The sequence below is a fragment of the Pteropus alecto genome, unplaced genomic scaffold, assembly GCF_000325575.1.
Source record: "Pteropus alecto unplaced genomic scaffold, ASM32557v1 scaffold22, whole genome shotgun sequence".
Taxonomy (NCBI): Eukaryota; Metazoa; Chordata; class Mammalia; order Chiroptera; family Pteropodidae; genus Pteropus; species Pteropus alecto.
Window position 1 is genome coordinate 13,377,804 of NW_006434839.1, and position 13,300 is coordinate 13,391,103.

Below are 13,300 nucleotides of genomic sequence, written 5' to 3' on the forward strand. Positions count from 1 at the left end.
ATTTAATAAATGCATAAAGTCAATATAGTTTTAGAGAATTTGCAATGTAGTGTCAAGTGTTATAAAAACTAATAAAGAAGCAAAACTTATCATTCCGATGGTTTTTACTGCCTCTGTTAAAAAGTCTAGAGTCTGAAAAGAGAATTCTGTCATTGCTCTTATTAGAATATGAATGTATGTCTCTACCCATGTTGACAAGTGGGCAAAACACATTTATGTTATGCAAGTCTTTCCTGTAATTTAATTGATCTTCCAAATTTTGCTGCATTGGCCTTGGGTTGCCAGTCAGAAAAATTATGCTGTGACTTACGTTGCCCTGTCAGATCTAAGACCTTCCAAGTGACCTAATGATATAATAGCAATTGACAGTACAATAGCCCACATATAAAAGGGTATGAATGAAAGGAAAATCTTCCTGGTTTCCTCTGCTCACCCTTTACTGAGAATACAGAGTCTGCCAGACTTTTCATTATAGGGAACCTATTTGTCATTGCTTGTCATCCTATGACAGAGTAATTCAGCCTGTAATCAAATAAGCCTGGAAGTCATTTTTACTTATGTATGTAATGGTAAAATATGGCTGTCTTTGGGGATAGAAGAATGAAAAATCACAAACTTTATCTGGTGGTCTTCAAGAGATCTGTTCTTAAATGTACCCAATCTTTTATCTTATTCTTATGTTCAGATCATTTTCAGGATCTTGACTACCAGCAAATAATTCTTTTGCCTCTTTTCTAAATCAGCTACCTCTCTTTAAATTAGCCCTGTTTGGTGAGTCCTTATTTTCTTCTGTAAATGCCTCTAGGAAAAAAAAAAAAGAAAAGAAAAGCTAAAATAAAGAATATAGAGAAAAAAAATATACAATGTGTCAGAACTGTCCTTCGCTTTTCTGTCAGTTTTGTCGCTGACCTTTAGATAAACTCTCAGAAAGAAATAGAATCTTCTACTTGATAATTTAAAATGCTGATATGTTTATTGTTAAGCTTCCTTTTGGATAGCACTAGTAGCCAAGAGTACTTGAAAGAGAAAAAAAATCAAACAAAGCAAGTTAAAAGTCAATAAAATAAGCCTAAGAACAATATTTCTTTGTAGAAAGAACAGTCTGTTTCATTTCCTATACTCTGTAAATGCAAAAAAGTAAACATTTAACAATATTTACCAAGAAATAAAATAAGAAGATATTTCGGGCAAACCCAAAGATTTTTCCATACAATAGATTCTCTAACACTTTCAAACACTGACATTTTTTCCCAGCACAAGTAATAAGCTTTTGCATGCTAATTCAATAAGCTTTCTCTTATTCTGTCACTAAGAATGCACATAATCAGAAAATAGAATAGTGCAATGGCTCATTTGGCTCTGCATATGCATTTACTTCTGCTCTGAGAAGAAAGAAATGCCCTTTCTTGGATTCCAGGAACAAGTGTGAAAGGAAATTAGAGGAGGGGCAGGAATCATCTACAAAGAGTCCTCTTCAGGCAACATACTAGTAAACTCTGGCATCTTCTAGAATCTGATCACTTTTCATTATACATAGCATATGTTCAAGTCAAACACAAGTCAGAAAAGTTGGAAGCTCAGAGATGCCCGCAAAAAAGAAATTATGCACAGAAAATTAAGGTTTACAGGAGTGTAATCAGCCTGATTTCAGAAAAGCGGGCAAACCCTTCACAGGCTTCCTCTTGTCATGGCTGCATACAAAAATGTAGGCGATTAATATGCTAAATAGGAAAACCTGGGCTGTCAGTTGCTTATGTTTGTCTGCCAGAACCTTGAAATTAGGTCACGGCCGCCAGGGAAAATTCCTTCTCAGATGGCAGGCTGTGTGAACATGTTAACAGACCTAGACAGGATAAAACACCTCCCGAAGTACTCTAAACGATGGGAATGATATACACTATTAAAATTACATCAACTTGCGATTCCAGGATTTTTCACCGTAGAACTAAGAAACATAGCTCTGAGCTTCAAACCTTACTTTCCATCCTGCCCTTGAAAGAAAACAAAGAGGAATGCATCTCCTTTTCAGTTTTTCCAGCTGTTTCATCAACCTACTTAAATATTTAACATTCTAAGTATAAGGTTTCTTTTAATCAGCACAACTCCTGATAGTTTTTAAATATACTGAATTGTAAGATGTCATCTTTATGCAAGGGTGATATTTCTGAAAGATAAATTCATATGTAAGTACATATATAAATTTTTTTTTAAGGAATTGCTGGTAGAGTCACAAACACGCATAAGGGAACATTTATAATACCTGTGCTTTACTGTCTTCGAAATAATGATTATAATGTAATAACTATGTATGGTGTCAGACAGGCACTAGATTTATTGGAGTCATCACTTCGTAAGTTATATAACATCTAATCACCATGTTGTACACCTGAAACTAATATGTTATTCTATGCCAACTATAATTGAGAATTTTTTAATTATTGACATAAATAATGGTTATATTTTTGAGTAAAATGTTATTACAATTTTTTGCTAAAATTTCATAAACTTTAAAGCTAAAGTAAGCCTTTTGTTCCTAGGTTAATAATAATGAGGAACTTAAGGCTGGTAAATATCTCCAGTTTTTTTAAAAAAGGAATCAGCATGTTGTAGTGGAAAGACCACCAGTAAAAAGTTCAGGAACAAGAATTTAAGAAATGTTTTATCATAATTTACTTTTTAACCTTAGGCCTCAGTTTACTTGTCTGTAAAATGATTAGCTAAACACAGATGATTTCTAAACCTACTTCTACCTTTAAAAGAGCATGATTACTGTATTTGAATTATAAACACATATGGAGGAAAAAATCTAAAATATTCCTAGTGTTGGGATGCACTATTATTTCATAAACAGTTATATAAAAGTCACTTATATTATATATAAGAAGGGGTAACAACAACAGCAATGGCAAATAAATATGGCTTTGGAAAATATGGAAAGTGGTCAGATCAAATTGGACTTAAGATTTCAGCACACTTTCTTTGGCCACAGTAATTTACTATACCTGTTTCCTGTGCACAGTAGTAGAGCCATCTGTTACAGAGGGAGGCAGACCCCTTTGGCTCAGTTAAGGGTCTTTGTATGCATCAGAGATGAGGAACTGTTAAATACACGGTTATTTACAGTAATTAGGACTTCAGACTGTAAAGCTGAAAATTGTCATAATGAATATGTCAAAGCATAAAATTCTGATCGAGGCTCCTGGGTGATTGTAGTTTTATAATTTGGCATGCTTTAGTTTGAGAAGCCTAAGATATTACAAAACTGTAGCAACGACCTAAACCTAATTATTCCAAATGCTAGCCCACTGTGCAATTTTTCGGGAGGAAAAGCACAATGGCTCTCAACATTCCAAAGAATCCTTTAGAGTCTTTGGGGTCAATAATATATAGTTTGAAAAACACACTTTAAAGTTCACCGGTAAACACTCTTTAAAGGACACCAGTAAAGATTCAGAAAAGAATGAGCAACCTGATCACGTGGGAGATAATTGGTCTACGGACTGAGGTCTGAAGTCTGGTACTGTTTCCCAGCCTGGAGAGAATTCCCAAACTTCTCTAAATGGATTTTTAAAAATTTATTTATTTAAATTAGTTTCAAGAATACAATACATTGGTTAGACATCTATATAATTCACAAAACGATCCTCTCAATTGCTCCCTCCCTCCCCTGACCCTTCACCCTAGCCATCCTATTAATGCTAACTGCGTTTCCCCTCCCCATGACCAACTATCAACTACTAATTTGTACTTCTTTAACCCTTTACCCCAACCTAAATGGATTTTTTATTTTATTATTCTTCCGATGTTTCCTCCAAGAAAACTGCTAAATGTTAACTATGGTTGACATGCTGCTTTCATATTCTTCCAAACTCTCTTCATATAATTAGAAGGCAAAGAGTGAAAGCCTATCATCGTTCCACTGGGACGTCTAAATTTAAAGCTGTTATCTAGATTCTTAATACTATCATTTTATGTTTCTCAAAAAACAACTACTGCGAAAGAGCCATATTGGAGAATTTTCTAACTTGTTACTCTTTCGTTGCTCTGAGACCAATTTCAATGTATGGAGTGGGTGTTCCCCACACCACCAACAAGCGATTCTCCGAGGGTGTCCAAGAATTCAACTCAATTCTGACACTATCTACCCAGAGACAGCATCAGATTCCACAGACTGAGGGTTTGGTTGTACAAGACTGCCCCCCTTCTTCAGATGCCAGTCACAAGCCCAGGTTGTTACCTGTATTTCTAGTGGTCTGACTATAGATTGGAAGTCCTCCAGGCGCACACTGTTCCAGCACTTCCACATGTTCACCATCCTGGAAGCTCTCAGAATCTCCTCTTTTAGGGTTTTTAAGGAGGCTGCATAAAATAAGCAGGTTGATTAAATCATTGGCCATTGGCGATCAGCTCAAACTCCAACCCTAATTCCCTTTCCAGAAGTTGAGTGGTGGAACTGAAAGTTCCAACCTTCTTAAACACAGGGTTTGTTCCCTTGGCAACCAGCTCCAACCCTTAGATTCCAAAAGTCACCTCCTTAACATAACAAAAAATCTTTATCTCTCTCATCACTTAGGAAATTCTAAGGTTTTTGAAACTGCTAGAAGTCCATATATAAATTTCTTACAATAAATCACAATATTACAGTCACCTTCTAGAAACTGCCTGTTGGCAGGGTCTTTAATAGACATATATTTTTTCCCTATAATTAATATGTTTTCACATTCTGTAATTTTTCTGGATTCTGATCATAGATGCAAAGATTTATTTGTGATAAGACTACCCTGCTATCTAGGGCTTAATATTCCTGGGAATAGGATACAGAGTGAGTGAATATAGTTATTAATATTTCATTTGTGAACATCTTTTATCATGGGTTTAAGGACAAAATGGAGAAATAAGCAGTACATCATAGTACTATTATTTGGATTTATAACTGATGAAATGGCTATGAGCTAAGACTGCCATTTAATGGCTTCATGCTAACTATCCAAATATTTTCTAGGTCCTCTACTAGGCTCTGTTTCACTCTCATCAATTGTCACTTTTATTTCTTATTGAAATCAGTGACCTACCAAAACTGATTTTAAAAACTCACCTGTTAAATGGTAGAATTAAGATATTAAAAAGAAAAGAAAATATTCATGGGCTGAATTGACCGAACAGGACAATGTAATAAGGATAAATATAAATTTCATATTTAAATACAAAAGTTGTCAAAATTACCAGATTAAAAATATATAATGTAGAGTAACATATATTTTCAAAAATAAGCATTTCAGTTAATTATCGGTCATAATATTTTATAGCTTCCCCAAAGAAAGTACATTTTGTCTATATTACTTATATGACTTTACTCCTCTGCTCAAAACTGTGATAAGCAATGAATCGTTAAGACAAGAAATGTTTCAAGGTGATTATATGAAGAATGAATAATTTATGTCTCAAGAGTTCTCCCTGTATGACTAAAAATATTCTTGGTAACTTCAAACAGTTCAAGAATCAGAGGAAGAGAATATTTGCATTTTCTGTATAATTTAAGAGAGAATAGCGTATCTCAGTCAATTAAGACCTTTTCTAATTAACTCCACTTGGTCTCTGATAAACCAAATAATATAATATTGATGTACATTCTGAGTGTTCCGTGATACTGCAAAGCCACGGTAATATGTAAAATGAAGAAATGCAGCTCTTTCTCTTCCTTCTCTATTTTATTTTATTTTTAAAAATATTTTTCTCCTTGTCACTTCCTCCTTCAAAAACTAACCCCTACACACAATGGAATTATTGTTATTCAGCCGTAAAAAAATAAAAAAGAATAAAATCTTGCCATTTGCTCCAATATAAATGGACCTTGAGTGGAATTATGTTAGGTAAAATAAGTCAGACAACAAAAGACAAATATTGTATGATGTCACTTACATGTGGAATCTAAAACACAATGACAACAACAAAAGCTCATAGATACAAAGAACAGATTGGTGGTTACCTGCAAGTGACTGGGGATAGGGATGAGTAAAATGGAGGAAGAGAGTCAAAAAGTACAAACTTTCAGTTATAAAATAAATAAGTGATGGGGATGTAATGTATAGCATGGTGACTATAATTAATAATACCGTATTGCATATCTGAAACTTGCTAAGGAAGTAGATCTTAAAATTTCTCATCATAAGAAAAACATTCTGTAACTATGTATGGTGATGGATGTTGAATATACCTATTGTGGAAATCCTTTCACAATATCTACAAATATAAAATCATTATTTTGTACACCTGAAATTAAAATTATCTTGCATGTCAATTATATTTCAATTAAAAAAAAAAAGAAATACATGGCAAAATGATGCCATAGAACTATGTAACACTTAAAAATGGATTTTATCAATCATAATAGCATCCCTTATCATTAAAATCTGTACATAAAAACATATATTAATTTGATACTTAGGCAGCATTTTAAGCACAAATGTATTTTTGGAAAGCCTACACTAATTCCATAGTTCACTAGATTTTAGTGGTCCCCATGTCACAACCACTAAAGTAAATGAGCCATAAAATACACAGCAAAACACACACATGCAGACACGCGTGTATATATAATCTCTAATTTTACTTTTAATTTTGAAGAATTAAAGCTATCTCAGACATTATGAGGCAATTTAGTGAGATATAAATCCTTTGAAAGAAACGTATGACCAGATAGTACCAGCGATTCACGACTTGCAAATCCACAAACTAAGTGATCTTTTCATCACTGTTAAACTCACTTTATATTTCAATAGAGAATTTATCAAAGTTAAAGAAAGAAACGTATTACTAAGACACACTGTCAACATAAGAAATTACCAAAACAGGAGATAATGATACCATGACTACAGTTCACACCCCAATATAGAAAAATAAATTTCTTGCTTGGAAAAAGTTAAATTTCTTTTTGTCAACTTATAAAGCCTAGTAAGTCGTAAGACCTTGTCATTCCCATTACTGGATTATGAATCCAAAACTTTTCTCTGTGGTCAGGAAACACTACTTCTAAGCACATTTTCCCCCTGGTTTTAACATTTAACTACTACGAAAGAAGTAATACAAAAGTCACAATAATATCCACAAAATTACAGCCAAATATTGCCTATGTATGATACATAAATGAACAAGCAAATGAACTGCAAAATGCTGCATGTGCTCCAGGAAAAGAATAGGACTCTGTGAAAGACAATAAGATGAGAGGCACCTGCCTGATTTTTTATTAAACTTTTTATTTTAAAACATTCAGCTTCAGCCTTTCAGAAAAGGTGCAAAACCACGTCAATAAACACCCATATGCGCTTCTGCCTATATTCCCTCATTATTAATAACTGCCACAGTGTTCTCTCCTTCCCTCCCCACCGCTTCTTTCTTCTTTCTCTTCCCCTTCTTCCCCTTTTTAACCTTCTCCTCTCTTTTTCCTTCCCTTTCCCTTTCCCCTTCCCATTCTCCTTCACTTTCTCCTTCTTCTCCTTCAGTCTCCCCCATACATACATTCTGTGACTATTTCTAGATATATTTAAACATATATAAACTTAAACATTATTATAGTTATTATAGATTGAATTGTGTCCCCACCCCCAATTCACATGTTGAAGCTCTAACTCCCAACGTAATGGTACTTGGAGACGGGGCCTTTGGGAGATATTTAGGTTTAGATGAGGTCACAAGGGTGGGGCCATCTGGTGGGATTATAAGAAGAAGAAGAGAGACATCTCTGCCATGGAAGAGGGTCCTCACTGACTGAGAGCATACAGCACCATGACCTTGGACTTCCAGCCTCCAGAACTGTGAGAACATGATTTTGTTTTTTTTAAGTCACTCAGTCTAAGAGATGGTAGCCTGAGCAGACTAATATGTTATTCTTACTAGTGTTATTCTAATTTCTTATGAACCATTGAGAGTTGGTTCCAGACATCATAACTCTTCACAACTAAGTACTTGAGCATGTATCTCTTAATGTCACTGGGCTGTCATCCAGAAGACCTGAACATTCCTCAATAACTAAACTATGTCGTGAGCTATGCTTGCTTACAGGAATTGAAAAGGATTCCGACCGCAAAATGAGAAGAGTTGAGTGCAAAGACCAAGATGGCAATGGCTCATCGTGTACAAAAAGGACCGTGTGCAAAAGAGCCGAATGAAACAGAAGAACTATGGAAGCCTAAAAGAATTTAATCACTCCATGCCACAGCCTGTGAGTACAGAAGGCTCCTTCCCAGTCAGGGAGAAGTTGCCATTGGAGTATGAGGTCATTCTTCTCCATTCCTTGAAAACAAATTAAGTTTCTGCTCTGCTTTACCAAACTCAGTCTTGTTCTATTGGCATAGCCAGCACTGGGCGGAAGGACCTAGGGTTGGGTCCTGACTAAATGAGTTGGAAACACTAAGAAAATAGGATATTCTTTTAATCACACTACAATTTCAAAATTCAGGAAATTTACCTCTGATACAAAATTTTTATCTAACATTCAGTCTATACGAAAAATTTATCAATTGTCTCAATAATATCTTTTATAGAAATTTTAAATATTTATCTATTTTCAATGAGAGTTAGCATACAATATTATTTTATATCAGTTTCAGGTTTACGGCATAGTGGTTAGACATTTATATAATTTATGAAGTGATCTCACCCAATTAGTCTAGTACCCACCTGGCACTATACATAGTTATTACAATATTATCGACTATATTCCCTATGCCATTCTTTGCAGAAATTTCTTTTGTTAACCCAGGGTCATGCATTGCATTTAATTACATTGTATTTTTAGTCTTTCTCCTTTAATGTGAAAGTCCTTAGCTTTTCTTTGTCTTTTAGGACATTGATAGTTTTGAAGAGATATCCTTCAATTTGTGTTGCCTTATTGTTCCACTGTGATTAGATTTACATTATGTATTTTTAAAGAGCTATTGTGTCTTTCTCAGTGTATCACATTGGAAGGCATCTAGTAATAGAATTTTCCATTTTTGATGATACTAACTTTAATAACTTAATTAAACAAATTTTGCCCAGATTATTTAAACCTTAGTGATTTTTTTTCCCTTTGTAATCACTAAATATCCTGTGGGAGAAACCTTTACATAGTTTATTAGAAACTATGTAAATATCTTCTTTTCTAACCAACTCTGATCAGCTGTTTTAGAATCCATTGATGACTGCAGGCATATCACTTTTTATTGTGTTTTATTGTGTTAGTGGATATTGCGGGTTTTTTGCAGGTTGAAGTATGACTCTCCACCAGCCAAAAGATCATGACTCCCTGAAGGTTCAGATGATGGTTAGCATTTTTAGCAATAAAGTATTTTTTAATTAAGGTGTGTACATTTTTTCTTTAGATATAACAGGCTATTGCATACTTAATAGACTTCAGTATAGTATAAACATAACTTTTATATGCATTGGGAAGCCAAAAATTTGTATGACTTGCTTTATTGCAATATTTGTTTTATAGTAGTGGTCTGGAATCAAACCCATATTATCTCCAAGGAATGCCCATATTGCTTGTATCAGTTATTTATTATATGATGGTTTCAGAATAGTGTTTTTTCTAAGAATATCATTCCCTCTACATTTATATGTTTACATTCCACTGAAAAGAAGAACATCCCTCTTAGATTTACTTTTAAGCTCAAATTGGGGTGCTGCTTTAGACTGAGTGAGCAGGAGAAATTTATGTAAAAAACGATAATTCCACTGTGAACTAAAAGATGAAAATAATCCAAGAAAGAGCATTCTGGGCATAGGGAGCTGAAAGTGTGAATACTCTTTTCTGCCCAAAGTTTTGCAACAGAGCTCTAATTAAATAATCTGTAAATTAAACACCTCAGAGAGAGGCTATAGACATCAAAAAGCTTTATTTAAATAGCTAATTAATTGCAAGCAAACCAATTTTTCTGGGGTCACAGTTTGAGTCCAGTATGCCCAGGACAATCACAATTTATGTCTGTTTCCCTGGCATCATAATTAATAATGACCCCTTTCCACTCCTCAAAGTCCAAATTTGGGTGATAAGTATTACGATTACCTTTGTCCATAGACTTTAAAAAATAAAAAATTTTAAGGAGAAGGAGAAGACTTGGTTGTGCCATTGACACACAATCCATACTAACGCCGTTTTTCTTTTTCAGGTTCTGAAAAATGAATAGGTCCCCTCCTCATTTAGTTGCTCATTGAATTATTTGCTAACTCGTACAAAAAAGAAGTGCATCTTAAACAAACTGGAATTTTTACTGTTACATTTTACCTTCATCCCTTTATCGTGGTGGATAAATATGGCCACCGTATAATATACAAGAGTTGTGTAGGTGTATAACTGCTCTAATAGACACAGAATCTGGTTATGATTACTTTGTAGCTAGAAAAAAAAACCTACCTGGAAAACAGGATGAGAGAAAATCATCTGAAGCAATCTAGAACAGGCAGAGACATGTTAAAATACTTTAGAATGGAGTTCTCACAATACTAAACGACTATATACCTGGAATGGGTTGCTTTACTGAGCGTGCATCTTTTTTCCTGACTCTGATTAGGGTCAATATTAGGAATGAATATATCAACATGGCTGTATGAATGGCCACTATGTGTTCCGTAAAATTATGATTAAAGGTACTTTCTTTATGCGAAGACCATGACATCTCTCACAGACATCAAAATCAGCAAAAATTTAGCCCTCTGAGTGAATTGTCATGCTTTCTTTCATTATCTAATGAGATTATTGTAATTCAATATTGCTTCTCTTTTAATATGACTAATACAAATTGAGAGAAAAGTTCTGGTTTCAATTACAGAGGTTTTTCTAGGCCAGCATGTTTGAGTATTCCTTCCTTCCTTCCTCTGACTGTTTCACACATTCTTCGTTATTTGTCTCTAGATACTGATGTGTCTGTCATTAAAATCCTACCTGTAAAAATTGGGTATGTGATGAACTAATGATAACTGAAATAGGAATATGTTTAGGATATTGTTATTAAATGCACAATAAAAACTATTGTTTTATTAGATTAAAAACCATTAAAACCAAATATTAATATACATACAGGTAATTGGCTAAACTTTTGGATGATATCAAATTATCACATTGTAAGTTAATATTTTGTTTTGAAATTGGCATATTACTGAGGCCAGAGACAAATGCCACAAAAATTGTAAAATGTTTTATGTATTTATATATAAAGAAATATATGATGCTTTGCAATCTAATGAAAACTCTAATGTAGTGACTAATGACTTATGAGCAGGAATTTTTTCAACAAGAAACATCCTTGACAACTTTCCCATTACTCAGTACAGCGCCACCATAAGGAAATAAGCATATAACAATTGTTTTGTCTACTTGACAAAATTGTGCAGAGACTTAATGGCCTGTGCCAGAGGATAGTACGCAAAATAATTCTATGTAAATGAAGCACTGATAAGGTAGCAACTGTGAGTTGCTACCTTATTTGCAGGGGCTAGAAGCAGTTGCTGTTGGTAACCTTTCCCTAATTTGATGAAATCAAGTGGGAGAAGTCACTTTTGCAGGTATGGCAGGATACAGAACCAAACCAGACAATTAGAGCAGGGGGAAAAATCATGCAAAAATAATTCTCATTTAGCACAGCCAGTTCATGTGAATAATTAAAGATTGTGTGAATGAGGAAAGGAGAAGCAAAAGCAGCACTCAGGTTTGGGTTTCTCTACTCTGAGACCTTGAAGCAACCTCACTGCAATGAGTCTGGTCCTAAACCTCAGTCCCAGGAGAGAATTCAGGTGTGAAAACTGTTGTCTTTTTAGCCTAGCTAAAGAAAAACAAAGAGTTAGTCTAAGTAGAAACATTTGCAATTTAGTCAAAGAAGTTACTGAAATAATAATATTTCTTCAAATCTTTTTTCAAGGCAATGGTTCCCAAGTCTTCCTGTATTTGAGATAACGTAGTATAGTTTAAAAACATGTTGATATCTCTTCAAAATCTTGAACTCAATTATTTTGGATTAATATCCATGAGCAAGATTGCTGAGTTATATGGTAATTCTATTTTTTTATTTTTTGAGGAAACTCCGTACTGTTTCCTATAGCAATTGCACCATTTTGCATTCCCACCAATAATGTACAAGGGTTCCGATTTCTCCATATCCTCTCCAACACCTGTCTTTAGTTTTTTAATAATAGCCACCTTGACATGTGTGAGGTGATATCATAGTTTTGATTTGAATTTCCCTGATGATGAGTAACATTGGCCATTTGTATGTCTTCTTTGGAGAAATGTCTGTTCAAGCCCTTAACCCATTTTTTAATTGAGTTATTAGTTTTTGTTTCTTTTGTTTTTGTTGTTGTTTTTATTTTTACTATTGAGTTTTAGAAGTTACTTATTTTTTTTAATATTAACCTCTATCAGATATATGATTTGCAAATATTTTCTCCCATTTCATTGATTGATTGTTTCCTTTGCTATGCAGAAGCTTTTTAGTTTGATGTAGTTTCACTTGTCTGATTTTGCTTTTGTTGCCTGTGCTTTTGGTGTCATATCTATAAAATCATTGTCAAGACCAATGTCCCCTTATGTTTCTTCTCAGAGTTTTATAGTTCCAGTTCTTACGTTTAAGTCTTTAACCCATTTTGAGTTGACTTTTGTGTACAGTGTAAGATAAGGGTTTATTCTTATTGTTTATATCCAGTTTTCTCAACACCATTTGTTAATAAGACAATCCTTTTCACACTGTATATTTCTTGAGACTCTTGTCAAGTTAATTGACCATATATGTATGAATTTTTTCTGTGTTCTCTATTCTGTTCCATTGAATATATATCTGTCTTTATATCAATACTATACTGTTTTGATTACTGTAGCTTTGTAATATATTTTAAAATCAGGAAGTATGATGCCTTCAGCTTTGTTCTTCTTGCTCAAGATTGATTTGACTATGGTGGTCTTTTTTGGTTCCATATGAATTTTAGAATTCTTTTTTTCTATTTCTGTCAGACCTAAATTCCATGGACATAGGAATGAATAAATAAAATATAATATATACATAAGCCACAGCCAAAGCCACTGCCCCTTTCACACCTAAGAAATGGCCACCAAGGAAAGCTCCAAGCACCGTAGCACTGCAGCCCCCCCGGCCTGGAGCCCTCCCTGCCTATAGATTTGCCTTGCCATGGCTATTTAAGTCATTCACTCCTTCATTACCACAAATAAAACGTAAACAAGAAAAATATCTTCCCATCAAAAGAAACGTTTCCCTGAGGTAAGAAGCATCACTAGATTCTTACAAATGATGATATTCTGCTCCAGATGCAC